Source organism: Macrobrachium rosenbergii, chromosome 48 (genome assembly GCF_040412425.1).
Source record: "Macrobrachium rosenbergii isolate ZJJX-2024 chromosome 48, ASM4041242v1, whole genome shotgun sequence".
Classification (NCBI taxonomy): Eukaryota; Metazoa; Arthropoda; class Malacostraca; order Decapoda; family Palaemonidae; genus Macrobrachium; species Macrobrachium rosenbergii.
The window spans coordinates 17,107,507-17,123,305 of NC_089788.1; the positions used below are offsets into that span (position 1 = coordinate 17,107,507).

General features: G+C 35.0%; 1 long non-coding RNA gene across 1 annotated transcript in view; it reads right to left on the reverse strand.

The window, feature by feature from the left end:
• Positions 1 to 1,562: 1,562 nt before the first annotated feature.
• The window catches only part of LOC136831289 (uncharacterized), a 240,168-nt gene continuing 225,931 nt past the window's right edge, over positions 1,563 to 15,799 (reverse strand). The window contains exon 2 of the long non-coding RNA XR_010850828.1: positions 1,563 to 1,713. This is a non-coding gene — a long non-coding RNA (uncharacterized lncRNA). The remainder of the gene's footprint in view (positions 1,714 to 15,799) is intronic.

The window sequence follows — 15,799 nt, forward strand, 5'->3', positions numbered from 1 at the left end:
AAAGACTCTTTGTTAAAATTGGATGTGTCTTGAAATTTTTTGGTTGTTCTTGAGACCTTTTGAGAAACGAAGTCTAATATGCGTTCTCGGAAGGCGTAGTTGGATTTTGTCACGCTGGAGGACTTGGCCGGCTGTAGCGTGAAGTTAAGGAGTTGTTCTAACGAACTAGAATGATCAGTCCCGTAAGGGCTTAGATGTGTGTGAACTACACTATATAATGTCTCAAAGGACTTGATTTTGGGTTCCAGAGGAATGAGAAATTCTCGCCACGTGGAGCGACGTAGAATTTTAGGAGTCTCTGAGGACTGGAATTTGGAGAAATTCTCGCCACGTGCGGACGTAGAATTTTAGGAGTCTCTGAGGACTGGAATTTGGAGAAATTCTCGCCACGTGCGACGTAGAATTTTAGGAGTCTCTGAGGACTGGAATTTGGAGAAATTCTGCCACGTCTTTGACGTAGAATTTTAGGAGTCACTTAGGACTTGGAATTACGATTCGTCCTTAGGACTTAGAAATTACTAACGGGAAACCCAAAGAAAAATGTATGCTGGGAATGAATGGGGAAAAAAAAAAAAAAAATGCTACACATGGGCATGGGCGGGGGTGGGGGGCAGGTCGTTTGGCCAACACCGGAGGTATTTTTAGATTCTGGGTGAATGAACCCGTATATTTATATACCGTCTGGGATTCGGGAATTTTCCAGTCGTCCGAGAGGATAACAATACAATGGCCTAGTAATTTTCCCTATAAGCGGAGTTTAAATTTCGCTTTCCTAACACTAACTCGAATCCTAACTACACTGAGAGAATTTTCAGCAATGCAAGCTGACTTCGTCGTCCCATTAGGAATTTATTCGCGCCTAAATAACAGTTCGCTAATTCGAAATGCGAGGTAAAAGTTATCACAGAGGAATTTCTTTCGCACTATTCCTCGAAGCAAGGATATGGCAAGATTTTAACACAGGAATTTTCGCACTATTCCTCAGCAAAAGATATGGCAAAGATTTTTAACACAGAGGAATTTCGCACTATTCCTCGAAGCAAAGGATGGTTAGCACTGGTTATTTCCTAACTACCTATCCTGAAAGGCATGCATTAACGAATCTCATACGGCGGTTCTTTTCTCTCAGTGATTACATGCGTCCCTATTTCTAATTCCTAGGAACAGTCACGATTGTAAAAGGTTTTGCTAAGATTACACATTACTTACGTGGAATTTTCTGGATTTGTGTGCTGGTTTTACACAAAAGGTTCGTAATTGTCTCGTACCCAGCTTAGCTTTGCTAATAGCTGATCTGGCACGTTGCAAATGCAATAAAGCAACACTAGGGGAACTGCAACTGCAAAACGAGATCTATGGCCAGGTCGCCATTTTTACGTTTTTCCGTGGTTTTAGTTTGAAATATGCTCTGTGAGACAGGTAGCAACCATTCTAGGTAATTTAGCCTTGTGATTCTGACTTCGTGGGTACGGGAAAACGTAAAAAAAGAGGATAACAAAGGAGAATTTCATATGAGCATAGGGCTCTTGTTACTGAGGGAAATATTACGTAAAACACGTGGGCACATTTAAAGGAGTGTATTTACATAAATGATATCAGTACGGGAAAGAGGAACTCAAGTAGATTACTATCCTGAAGGAGATTCCTACGGGATTGAATGAAACTTGGGGATTCCAGACACAGTCCGAGAAGCTTCCACGAAATAGAATCCCTCTGAAATGAGAGATATGCACATTATACGCCAGTAATGAAAATAGACAAAAGAATAATGAATTCGAAGCTGCACTGAGGGTGCCAAAGGAGTAATAAAGAATTAATACTGCCGATGCAAGAGGCGCACGGACATTAGACAAGGGAGATTTCTGGCTTTCTCCTTAAGAAAATATTACGAGACAAAAGCGTGACTGAAATGGGGCTCTTCAGGGCACTTTACCTTAGCAGATTTTCCGAGGGCGTAGAAGGCGGTCCGTGGATGACTTGCGATTTCCGAGGACGAGTTCTTCCACGTGGTGAGATGCAAGGGCTTCCGTAAAGGGGCAAGGCGATGGGAACTCCTCGAAACTCCAAGCAATGGCGTGTGGGCTCGAGGAATACGGTCGAAGGGCACGAGGAGAAGTATACTTTTGAAAGGGCCACGTGGTTAGGATGCAAGGGCATCGATGGGGCCAGGTGTTGGGGACGTCTTCACAAGTTCACTCCATATCTTCCAGCCCGCGTGTGTGTGGAGACCTCGTGGGCTTTTTTTTCCTTTATCCCCTCCTATGGGGCAGGGGGCGTCCATCACAGATGCTTTGACTCATTGCACCTGCTGCCCGCAGGGGAGGTTTTGGCCTGTAGGAGAAACGCTTAAGCCAGATTACTTTTGCCTCGAAGGAAAGATCTTTATCAAAAATGGGAGCGCCTTTAATCTTTTAAACCCTTGTTTTTAAGTCGATAGACAGATGGTCTATCGATCGGCCGGCTGGCAGTGAATGAAAACACAACAACAACAAAGGAGGGGGGGGGGAGGCAATTGGCTAGCGAATTCTTGCTAATCATAATAATATATATATATATATATATGTATATATATATATATTATATATATATATATATATATATATATATATATATATATATATATATATATATATATATATATATATATATATATATATATATATATATATGTGTGTGTGTGTGTGTGTGTGTATGTATGTATGTATGTATGTATGTATGTATGTATGTATGTATGTATGTATGTATGTATATATACAGTATATATTTATACTGGACCACTGTATCACAATAAATAAACAAACATATATATACATAGGTATATGTATTTTCTACATATATTTATTTACACGTTTCTCTGTTTATTTACTGTGATACATGTGGTCAGGCAGTCTCCACTCAGACTGAGAGAAGGCTAGGGTAGCAACTTAGGCCATTTTAAAGTAAAATCGTTTGTTGATCTATTCACAAGAGTGAATTAGGTGCCTGGTAGTTAGTCATAGGTAGTGGGAAATGTCTGGGGATAGCACCCTCATCTCCAACACTTTCTGTGAATCAGAGCAAAGATTATATATATATATATATATATATATATATATATATATATATATATATATATATATATATATATATATATAATGTATGTATTTATATATTTGTATATATATGCTGCGATTATTATAATGCCTTCCTTAAATGCCAAAAGGACTGGTATGATTTTTTCATGACTGTAAGTCATTGAAAACACATATTCATCTCTTGTTATAAATCATTCAGGAACTAAACAATCATTCTTTCTGAGGGTATAATACTATATCGAGCCAGTCTTTTCTTGGAATTTGAGTGTTGTGTTTTGAATGAGTGGAAATGGATGAGTAAATTTTTTCATCATAGAGTCACGAAAAGACTTCATCCTTGATTATAGGAATTATATATTTCCACCAAAACACAAACTACCACCACATACCCATACAAATGCCATTTACATCAACTTTGAACGATTGATGGAGGATTTGTCCTTACATAATTTTCTCACCTCTTGTGCCGTAGAAGGCCTAACGGAAGTGATCCAATATTCCGATATAAACAAGGTCGTTTCCTTTTTTATTCCCGTCTCGTGGGACGTTTGAAACGACCTTTCTGCTAAAAGCCTTGATGGAGTAGTGAATAGGCTCTCTGAGCTGTACTTGGCAGAAGAATGCTGAAAGGATTTGAAAAGCGATGTATGGTACTGTACGTGAGGAATGTGTGTGGTGAGAATATAAAACCCCCTTGCTTTTTTTTTGTCCCATTTCACCTTACAGATAATTTATAAAGACGTTTTATTCCAGTTACATTGTTCGTTTCGTTCTTCATTTTTGCTTTTAAGTACCGCGATACTTTAAAATGCAGATTGTGTCGGTTCGGCAGTTTGGGTGATTGAGTGATTGCCATTTTTATTATATATATATATATATATATATATATATATATATATATATATATATATATATATATATATATATATATATATATATATATATATATATAGTGTTTATGTGTGTCTGCGTGTTTGTGCATGCCATTATTCAAGTCAGCATAATGGTTATGTATTATGTATGCACTTTCCATTCTGTGTTTTATAAACTGACGCAAAATTACGCTCATCTAATCGCTCTTATTTAACATTCAGTTTTCCTTGCATGCCTCAGAATGCATATTTAATTGCATGGAACAGGAAATTAATTGTTAAAGAGAAATTTGCAATAATAAATAATGCTGCACTGGACTTCTCGCAAAGCCAAATATCTGTTTTCTCCGGGCAATATAGTCTGGATTAAAGGCTGCTTCCTGTTTGCAGTTAATTTTGGCGAATATGATTAGGCAAACATTTTAAAATGCTGTCACCGATGATTTGTAAATTACAGTATTTTGGGTTTGGGTGAGTTGAAATGGATTTACCTGCTTCAATATTCGTCTGACATTCTGACACAGTGACTGTAGCAGGATAAAATTGTAATCATAAGAGAGACAGTCAGACAAAGAGACGAGTATGGAGTAAAAGAGAGAAACAGATAGACGGGTATAAAGTGACCAGTAATTTAGATCGACGTCACATTTTTATACGTCTGCTTCTGCCAACTTCTAGGAACTGTCACCTCCTTTAAAATGTGCGGCATTTTTTAAATATTACTCTAATAGATGATTAAATTGTATTTTAATTGTACTTGCATTCTCGTGAGGAAATTTAACGATCCTACAGAGACGACCATATGTTTCTGCTTCTCAGAAGATCACACATAAACATCCAATGGCTGGTAATGTGGAATGTTCACGTCCTATGAGGACGACCATTTACTGAGACGAAGAACTCTCAGTCTGATTGTACAAAGAATCATCATGCCTTTGTGTCAGGCGAAGAAGGACAAGATAATATTCTGCAAAAAAAACGATGAGGGTCCGTTTACATAAACGCCCACTGTGCCTCAGTTGAACTGAACACATCATTTAATTAGGTACCCGGTATTTAGTTTGCTGTCGTGTATGTGTCATATATATATATATATATATATATATATATATATATATATATATATATATATATATATATATATATATATATATATATATGTGTATATATATATATATATGTCTATATATATATATATATATATATATATATATATATATATATATATATATATATATATATATATATATATATATATACATATAGTATATATATACATATATATATATATATATATATATATATACATATATATATATGTATATATACTGTACATATATATTATGTATATATATATATATATATATATATATATATATATATATATATATATATATATATATATATATATATATATATATATATATATATATATATATAGAATCTACTGGTCAGTTTTACCAGATATATATGTAATTGTAATAGCCACAATGCCCTCGTGACTTCTCGAATTTCGCGCACCTTTTTGGACACGCTTGTCACTACAAAGCCTTAGATACAAATACCTGTCGAATTCAGATATAATTTGGAACACCCATCTTCACCATCGTAGCTAAGTGGGCAGTCGTTTTTATTGCTTTTAGGCTGAATTCGAGAAGTTAATAGGGCGTTGTGGCTATTACAATTACATATATATCTGGTAAAAAGTGAGCAGTAGATTCTACATATATATTTCAGCCTAAAAACAGTAAAAACGATTGCTCATTTGGCTACGACGGTGAGGATGGGTCTTACGCCGATTACAGTCCGTTAGTCCGAAGGCCCGAAAGTCCGAAGTCCCGAAAGTCCGAAGGCCCGATAGTCCGAAGGTCCGATAGTCGTAGGTTGGTATTTTTATGGGTGTTTACTGGTTACAATTTTGCCGTATTAGCTATGGAGGGGTGGGGGGCTAATTACAGTCCGTCGGACTATCGGGCCTTCTGACTTTCGGACTATCGGACCTTCGGACTATAGGGCCTGCTGACTTTCGGACTATCGGACCTACGGACTATCGGGCTTTCGGACTATAGGGCGGTCACCCTGACGCCAGTTCTAATAAATATACCTCATTTCGATAGGTATATTTATTAGAGGCGATAGACTTTTATCCATTTCGTGGTCAGGTCGGCAACGTGACCTCGATGTGATTATGGGACGCAGGTTCGTTTCCCACTTCTGGACATCATAACTGCTTAACATGTCTTGCACTTGAATCTCAGGCTTTGTAGTGACGAGCGTTTCCAAAAAGGTGCGAAGAATTCGAGCATTGTGGCTGTTACAATTACATATATATATATATATATATATATATATATATATATATATATATATATATATATATATATATATATATATATATATATATATATATATAATGTGTCTTTTTGCTATAACTAACAGTTTCCTGGGAAATTTGAAATACTCTTAAAACCACCACTATCACGACAAAACCCATACATTTCGAATGACTATTCTCAATTGTGATCACTGTGAATGTAGACAATTGTTAGTGACTGAGTATGTCTATGAAATATACAGGAATGGAATAGACTTCGGGGGAATTGATAACGGTGGAGTCCGGTGACGATAGGGTCAGTGGGCCATAGTTTTATCCCTCGGTAGCTCTTCACTTGCTTTGAGTCTAGTGGGCGTATCCGCTGGAACACTTGCTGGAGAATAGTTCTCAAAATTAATGCGTCTATGGAATCCGTTTTCCAGTGTCCTCCTGACAGATTCATATACCCAGTTGCAGTGATGATTCCAAATTCTTCCTTTTTTCAGGTAGTTACTTTTGAAAAACAAATCAGGTTCACTCCAGTTTATGTTGTCCCTTCTATTTACGAAAATCCCCGAGTTCTCTGAACTGTATCTTATTGATCGCTAGCGTTCTGTTGATCTTTCTAAGATGGATCTCCCCGTCTCCCTAGAGTTATTACCATGGAAATTATAAACATAGGCATCAGGTTTTTTTCTTATTTAGATCAAAAATAATAAACAAACTACCGATGTCGTCAGGAGAGTGAAAAATAAGCGGATTTTTAGGATTTAATTGTTCACGTACTTATTTCTGGTTTTCAGCAAAAGGGAGCTTTATTTTATCGTTAAAATCCATTTTTTTTTATTTGTGGGGCCTTCAAAATATACTTTTTTGTGCTGTCTTTAATTAAAGTTTGGCAGAGTAGTTGGGCCTGAAGTTGAAGAATTCTTTTTCCAGATGCCTATGCATGAGGTTTCAGTGAAGATCATGTTTAGCCGCAGCCTCTTTCGTAAAGGCTAAGGATATGTTCCCCTGGGTATCTGGAAAAGGCGAGCAATTTTCTCTGAAGGAATCGAGAAAATCTTCGTACTAAGACTTTCGACAAATAGATTCCGTCCTTCCGGGAATATTTGCTAAGCTTCTTGGCAATCACGCGCTATTCCATCTTATTTGCCAGACTCTTAAAGGATACTTCAAAATTATTTTACCATCTCAAGCCCTTTCGTCTGTTTTTGAAGGTTTTGTTTGTATAAATACAGAGAGAATTGCTTTGCACATCATTTTGTAAGTTATTGATAAACATTGACTTTTTTTTAATGTTTGTTCAAACTGAGCTAACGACCGTGACTGTTGAAAGAGCATGTTTGCATAAAAGAACGTAAGCCTTTGACTCTGTATTTGCTAGAAATCTATGTGAAATGAAGTTTAGTTTTGTGACAACAATGGCGAACAAAAATAGGTGACAGAAGGTAAATATGATTTCTCTCTAATAAATAATCGAATATATTGAGTATTTTCTGAAATACAATAGGAAACAGATTATCACAAATCTTCCTATATTGAAAAAATTGTTTTATTTACTTATTCGCAGAATCTCGCGTCCGTGAAATAGGTAATCATCTAATTTAGTTAATAAATCCTTTCGCAAAAAATAAAGAATATCGGTGGTTAATTCTATGAAGTTTTATTTAGATCGTTTGATATCGACTTTATTTCCTCTTTTAAGAATCTCATGACAGAATGATTACAGCATATAAGAATCTGTTGACAGAATGACTGCGTCATAAGCAACACCAATCTAATGTTTCAAACAAGTATGCGGTTGATGAATTTTAAAGGATTGGGAAATATGGCAGAAAGTCCGCAACCTAGAGACTGATATATTTAAAAAACTGTAGCCATTTGTGGAGAGTGTCTAGTATAAGGAGATTCTGAATAGGAACTGGGACTCTAAATTTTGTTCTTTGTGACTCTTAGAGAAGAGTAGAGTCATGAAGTTTGCAGTAAAAAAAATGAATGTAAATATTGGTTGTTTTTAATCACAATTAAGAAATCGCATAAACTAGTGCTCTGTTCACATAATCAGCATCGGACCTCAGTGCTAAATGGGAAATTAGAATTGTTTGCTGCCATAACCAGATTTACCTTAAATGATTACATTTGGTATATTTAATTGTTCTGAAATAATTTTTTGTAAGATTGAAGGGAGCGCACTAACTCTAACCATAATAATTAATAGTATCGATCTAATCACCTTTTTGCACAATGAAGAAACTTATGAAATAAATAAATAAATAGAATTATCAAGCAACGACGCCTTCGTACTACAATCATTTAATGTCCATCGAGCAATACCCTGAGTTTGTTTAACTTTGTAGGAAGTTAGGCTTTGAAGTTAAGGGAGATTGTAGTGGAATGGAATGATCTGCATTACAGTGGCGGACTGGGTTGCTGTCTTCCTCACCTGAAGGGGTTTTGTTTCCTTTGAAAATTGTACAAATAGTAGACATTGCATTGAGGGTAAATACATTAGATTATTTAGGGTAATTTAGTTTTGATGTTTAGTTTTTCATACTTTAGCCAACTAAATTAGTTGATTATACAAGAGAATTGGACTTCACAAGGAAAAGAAGGAAATTCATTTTTCGTATAGCTTTAAGATGTTAAAAATGGATTTTCGTCAGGGTACAGTAAAGAAAGAAACTTTGACCCTTGTCACGTAATGGACGAAAATAGCAAGGAGCCGGGATAGCATAATGTTCACTCTGATTATTTTATATTCTTTGAAGTTACCTGAAACATTAAAGTCATCCAGTTTTCACACCTGACCAAATATTACAACAAACCATTAGTTTTCTTGTTTACCACCTGTCGAAGAGTTAGGTAAGATGATGTAGAGAACCACAAAGTTAAGAGTAACAACTCGACCAGTTTCCGATTATGATTAAGTATTAATCGGGCTTAGCTATGGTTGACTTGAAACCATTTCTCATTATTATTTCTCCATACATATAAAATGGCCGCAGAAGCGTTTAATTGCATGCAAATGGTGTCATAACAGGGCTAAAGAAACGTTCAAGCAATGCCTTATTCTAATTTCAACGAGAAACAAACTGATATTTTCACAAAATTCGCCAATATAATTTAGTGTTGTAATGGCATTTTCTCTCACTCGTTTACAAAAGTAACTACCCTCTGCAATGGGCGTGATTGCAATGCCTATCTAAATATGTGACCCCATAAAAATGAAGTTATCGATCCGTCAATGTAGTCCAATTTTAAGCATGTCAGTTTCATGGGATTTGTTAATATATATACATACATATATATATATATATATATATATATATATATATATATATATATATATGTGTGTGTGTGTGTGTGTGTGTGTGTGTGTGTGTGTGTGTGTGTGTGTGTGTGTGTGTGTTAAAGTAGTCTTTCACCGTGAAAGCTTTAAAAATATTGTTCTTTTTGAGAATTTAACTGTTATTATATTTCTTCTACGTTAATCTTATGTATCTTTTGTTTTTCGTTCTGCAAATAAGGAAAACCTTGCTAAGCTGATTATGAATAAGTGCTTTATTTTTCATCCTCTCTATAGTTTAATACAAATGTTAGCACAGCATCACACTTTATATATCAAGAGACAGTAGGAATGTACTCGGATACTGAGACTCCTTTTCAGCCATAAACGGATAATTTATGTATTTTGCAGTTTGTCTTAATTTTATGGTTTTCATTAGAATTATTAAACAATCCAACCCATTGCAATCTGCCTATACATTTTTTCACTCGGTGCATTCAAGGGAATGGGAAAAAGGATAATGATGGAATAAGAACATTATTAATGAGATAATCGAAAAAACTCAAACTCTCGCAATGTGCTTACCAGTAGGATGATGAGCTGACCAATTAAAAGTTTAAGTACTCAAAAGAATCATGATGCACTTCAACTTGCGCACTAACGTAGAGATATAAAACACCTTTACCCTCAACAGAGGGTTTGTGAGGAATTCGAAGGATGGAGTCTGAGTGTTTCTTCTGACATGCGAACTACTCTTCAACTCATTTCCTGTCAGATTAAAACAATAGTGTTGTGGCAAATACCGGTAGATAGCATTATTTTGTCTTCGCAATGTGAGCATTGTTTTGTCGTCATATTAAACATACACTGTATATACTTATTTCATAATTACGCAATTTCTTTATTCAAAGTACATGGCAAGCGTAGAAGACATTTCAAAATGCAGGAAAAGATAAGGATTATGTAGTATAGTGATGTTCATGAAAGCCGTTTGTACAGAAGAGAAAGGACACAGCTTACTCTTTAGCAGCAGGCATTCTTTGTTAGGTTTCCTGGCGTTTTTCCTCTTATTTCCGACAAACCTTGAAATTCTTCAACTATTTCCGCTTCCCTGTACTCTTTTTTACTTATACTTTTGTTTTCAATTAGTTTTTTTTTTTTCTTAATAATATATACCAGGCTTGGCTACAAAAGAGGGCGTACCGCTAGCCTCCGCTGTTAGAATTATTTAACGCTTACCTTGATTAATATTCGATGTGATCGGAGCTTATGACGGAAAATCTCAAAATAGAAGCTAAAGTGAATTAAATAATCCAACGTTTTTCGAAAAAAATTTTTGCAATATAAAAGTTAGCCACCAAATTTTATTAACGAACGCTCCGGGATTCCAGGCTTATGAGTTTTTGTTGATCTTTCAATAAACCTAAAAGTGATGTTTAGTTATAATTTCCATACGCTTAATCTTGTCATAACCAAATCTATGAAATAATTTTATTTATGTAAAATTCCAAATTTAACTTTTTAGTATTTGCAGACGTTGTCTGATTGTTTCGATTATGACAGTCTACGAGTATAGTATTCATTGCTGTTGATATGGAGTTGCTGCAGTAGCCTACAGTGGGGAGAAATGAGCTGAAGGACTACTGATCAAGGCATGTCTGGCTGGGTGAGTGGAAGATTCAAAAGGTATGGGTTAGAGTAATAAATGTTTCTCTACGTAGGGGTAAACGTAAAAGAGGAGACTAAAAATGAGAGGCTTCACTTTTCTGAGTATAACAGGATTATGTTCGAGAGGGTAAGGAGAGATGTCAGAAAGTTTGAAAGGGGAAGAAAAGTGTAGACAGGAAGTTGTTATACGCAAAGTTTGAAAATAAGAATACAAAACATAGTTACATACATAGAACTAGAGAAAGCTGACGTAAAGGTGATATAGTGGAAATGCAGTGTTTTGAAGGTGTGATAAAAGATGGCAAATTTGCGCGAAAAATGTTATGGTGGAAGTGAAACATTTTTGGAGCTTGTAGACGAGAGAATGACTGGTTTAGTGTTAAAATGAGGCTGCTCTCATGATGTGGTATTTCTCCATGGGTATTCAAGATCTTTTTGGATAGAAATGTGAGGAACCAAATAAAAGGGTGCAGATGTAGATGCAAAGTTGTATGATAAGATGGTTCAAAAATTGAATGCTGATTTACTGATGTTTGTAGACAGTACTTTATTGATTGGGAATTGTGAAGAGAAGCTACAGAGATTAGTGAGAAAAGTTTGAAAGTCTTTGCAGGAGAGGAAATTTGAGATTAATCATAAGCAGGAGTAAGGTTATGAGGGTAAAGTTTGTTATGGAAAACAATTCCTCATCCCTCAAAAAAGACGAAAGAAAAACAATCTTTACTTTCACTACAATAAAGTATCAGATAATATAAGTACGATTTTCTGTTCGTGCCCTCTGCAGATAAGAAAATATGTCGTTTGAATCAAGTTTTAAATTTGGTCCATGTTTCATAAATATAGCAATTTGCTGAAATCAAAGAATATGCCATGGAATATATGGGAAAAGGCAAGACTGTTAAAACGAAGAGAGAGAGAGAGGGAAATAACTCTTATTGGTTTTCACATAAATTCTACCTGCTAATTCTAAGGGTAAGGAAAGAAACTTGATCATCAAATAATAACCAAGAGATTGCTGTGCATGAAGTGACTGACCCAATACGGAAAACATGTCAAGTTTTACAGGTGGCGTGTTTCAACATTAATAAACAAAAACGCTTTCTTTCAAGTTCCGGGTCTGAGGCTTTGAGAATGAGCAAGGTTTAAAAAATGTCTAGTTATTCACTCTAAAAGTTTGTTTACGGTTTTATCTCTCTTTCTTATATCCTCTTGCTGACGCATTGGCTTTTACTTGTTTTTGTATTTCGGAAAAAAATGTGCAATGTAGAAATTTTAAATGTCCATTGTCTATCAGCAGGGTTTAATCCCGTGCAAATACGCTACACGAGGTGGATTTTACAATTGATTCAGAAGCAGTATTAGTATAGAATTTAGTAAATAAAAGCTGATCTGACCTCACTCTTTCGCTGGTGGAAGTTCCTGAGGAAAAGAAACAAAAATATCGTGAAAAGTATTTTTACCATCTATATTTCTCTCTATTCTGGCCGGTGTGAGCATCAACTGGTTAAAATGTAAAGTGAAAACGGAGAAAAGAAAAGTATATTAAATTCTTCGCCTGTTCATGAAGGCAGTAGGCGTGTTTCGTAGTATCAATATTGCTATGGCCATGAAAGCGAAACGATTTATTGTACAGAAGATTGAGAGGAATGCTGGTCCCCCTGTTCGATCAAAAGCCTTTTCCTCTGCCGAAGGAGTTGGAGTTTTAACCCGTTTCCGACATTTTTTGTGATATTTCAGAAAAGGGAATTTTTGTCGTCAGAAAAACAGGAGTAAACGCATATAGAATGTAGAGAAATGACCCACACAAATTTATACATATACATATATAAATACATACATATATATATATATATATATATGTATGTATATATATATATATATATATATATATATATATATATATATATATTATAACATATATAATGATATATATATATATATATATATATATATGTGTGTGTGTGTGTGTGTATTATATATAATATATATGAGTTTATATATGTATGTATGTATGTATGTATGTATGTATATATATATATATATATATATATATATATATATATATATATATATATATATATATATATATATATATATTCACAAGTTTTGAATAATAACTATGCGTTCATGTTATTTCAACATACCTCCCACGTGCACTGTGAACTCTGTTCCCTTTTATTATTAATTGACATAGGAACATTTTTCATATATAATATATATATATACATACATATATATATATATATATATATATATATATATATATATATATATATATATATATATACATATATATACATCTATGTGCTGTACATGAGTATATAATTATATTTACAAACGATAAAAAAGCACTGTCTTATGAAGTAAAAATAAAAAAAATTAAAATAGGAAGTAATATTTAATACGTAGAATAAGATACCTGCTACGACAAGAAGCAGTATAAATGAAAATACTACAGAAAATAAAACACACATAGGAAAGGCAAATGGATGCTTCAGAAATAGAGAGAGAGAGAGAGATAGATAGAGAGAGAGTAAAGCCGCATTCTTCTATACACTAGATTGTCTGCACGGCTCAACGACATAATGAAACTCGTGAATGGAAATAGGATCTAATGTTTTATTCTACAGCGAAAGCGCAGTGAAGATCGAGTTATGTACTACAGTGAGGAAGCGACCTACAAGTCTCAAGAAGATCGAGAATGTGCTCGAATTTGTGTCTCGCTTTTCCTGCTCTTCCTCTTCTTTGCACTCTAAAGAGTGTGTGGGATGCGTCGCTTCTTCATTCCTCAGATTTATGCTGGATTGTAGTCCATATTCCTGTACCTTCTTTTGTGTTGGGAGCAAGTTATTCATGGAATAAATTTGCATATTTATATGCTTTTAACCCATATGCTCGTATATCAATATTGTATGTATTTTATATGGATATGTGGCTGTTAATCGTAACATAATTCAGTGTTACTAGTGGAAAAAAATTTGCTATGCGACTTTAAGGTATAGAGTTGCGTTTCAGGTTTGATCGTAGGTCTTTTGGTCTAGATATATAAGGTTAGTTGGGTCCTCCATTTTTCATGGCACCGGTTTCGTGGATTAACAGTTATTTAGAAGTGACAAAGTAAATTTCGTAATACTGTTTACAAAAGCTTGTGCAACAAGAAGTGAGCGTCGAGGGCTGTCAGCGGACAAAGAAAAGCGGAAGTGGAAAGTTCAGGATATTTGGGCAAAATCCCCGACGGATAACCCCCAACCCCCCCCCACACGCACGAGGACAAAATCCCCAACCAACGACACCCTGGGATCACCGAAGACGGCTTTCCTCACTAAATGAAAAGTTATTTTCATTCCATGACATATCTAGAAAGTAAATGCTAAACTCTTCGGCAGAGTACATAGTTCACTTGTTTGGTAGCGTCGGCTGATGGTTGTTTCATAGCTAAACCTTCAATAAGTAGTTTACTCAAGAACTAGAAGGCGTTTTAATCAGCTCAACTGTAGTTCGCATTTTGCTTTCGCCCACAGAAGGTGAAGTTATTTGTAAGTAACTCGGAACAAGTCGGTTTCCTATACGAAGGATATATTTTTGTGAAGCTGGAGGTTTCGGAAAATGGTTTATTGTCGTGAAAATGTGAAGATATAAAATGTTTCTAGAAGTTTAAAAGAATTGTGCAAGAGAAAGACAGCCTTTTATCATCACATAAGTTGTACATCAAAATCAGAAAACGCTGAATATCTTGTTGTACCCGATAATGGTATCAAAATGACTGGTAATGAGAATATATAAATGCAAGATTCAAAGGCTTAAGGTAAGAGATTTTTTATATACTTTGAACTATTGTAAGCACAAAAATATTGCCAAATTCTTAGCGCCCTTTCTTTGATAGAACATTTAAAGTGGTTCCAGAAAATTTGAACTAAAAGCAATTTATGCCCTAATAGATAATCTTACAATACCCTTTTTTCCAGCACTGTTAAAAAATAAGCGTAAATTACCTCAAACCAAATATTCATGCAGGAAGACAAGAAAACTCTTGAAAGTACTTTGGTTGATTTTGGAAAGGTTAAGCAGAATTCATTACCTGCAATGCTGCCCCTTCGACCTACGGAGAAACTTACAATTCCTCTATATATGTCAAATTATAACAATTTTGATACCAGCCCTATATCCACTCATTTTAATTTGCTGTGGTTTTTTCTTGGGGGATACTGTCCTTGGGATTTTTGGGATATTATCTTTCCAAGAGAGAGAGAGAGAGAGAGAGAGAGAGAGAGAGAGAGAGAGAGCACCACCTAGAAGTGACTGAGGCAAATAAACTTGTGCCATTAATTATGTCAGTTTAATCTCCAGGATCTTTAATTAAACACTTTATAAGAGTGCAAAGAAATAAAGTACGTGGTAGCCATTTAAGTGGATTTTCCTCCTCAAAGTTACGATAATGAAGATCAAATGCGATTCACTTGTTAATTAGATGCCATCTTGTGAATCATTATTCACAGCCGAAGTCGTTATAATGTTTGATAAAACTAGTGTCTCCGTTTATATTAATCATTTTCTTCTGCACTTTTTTCGAGACATAGAAGTT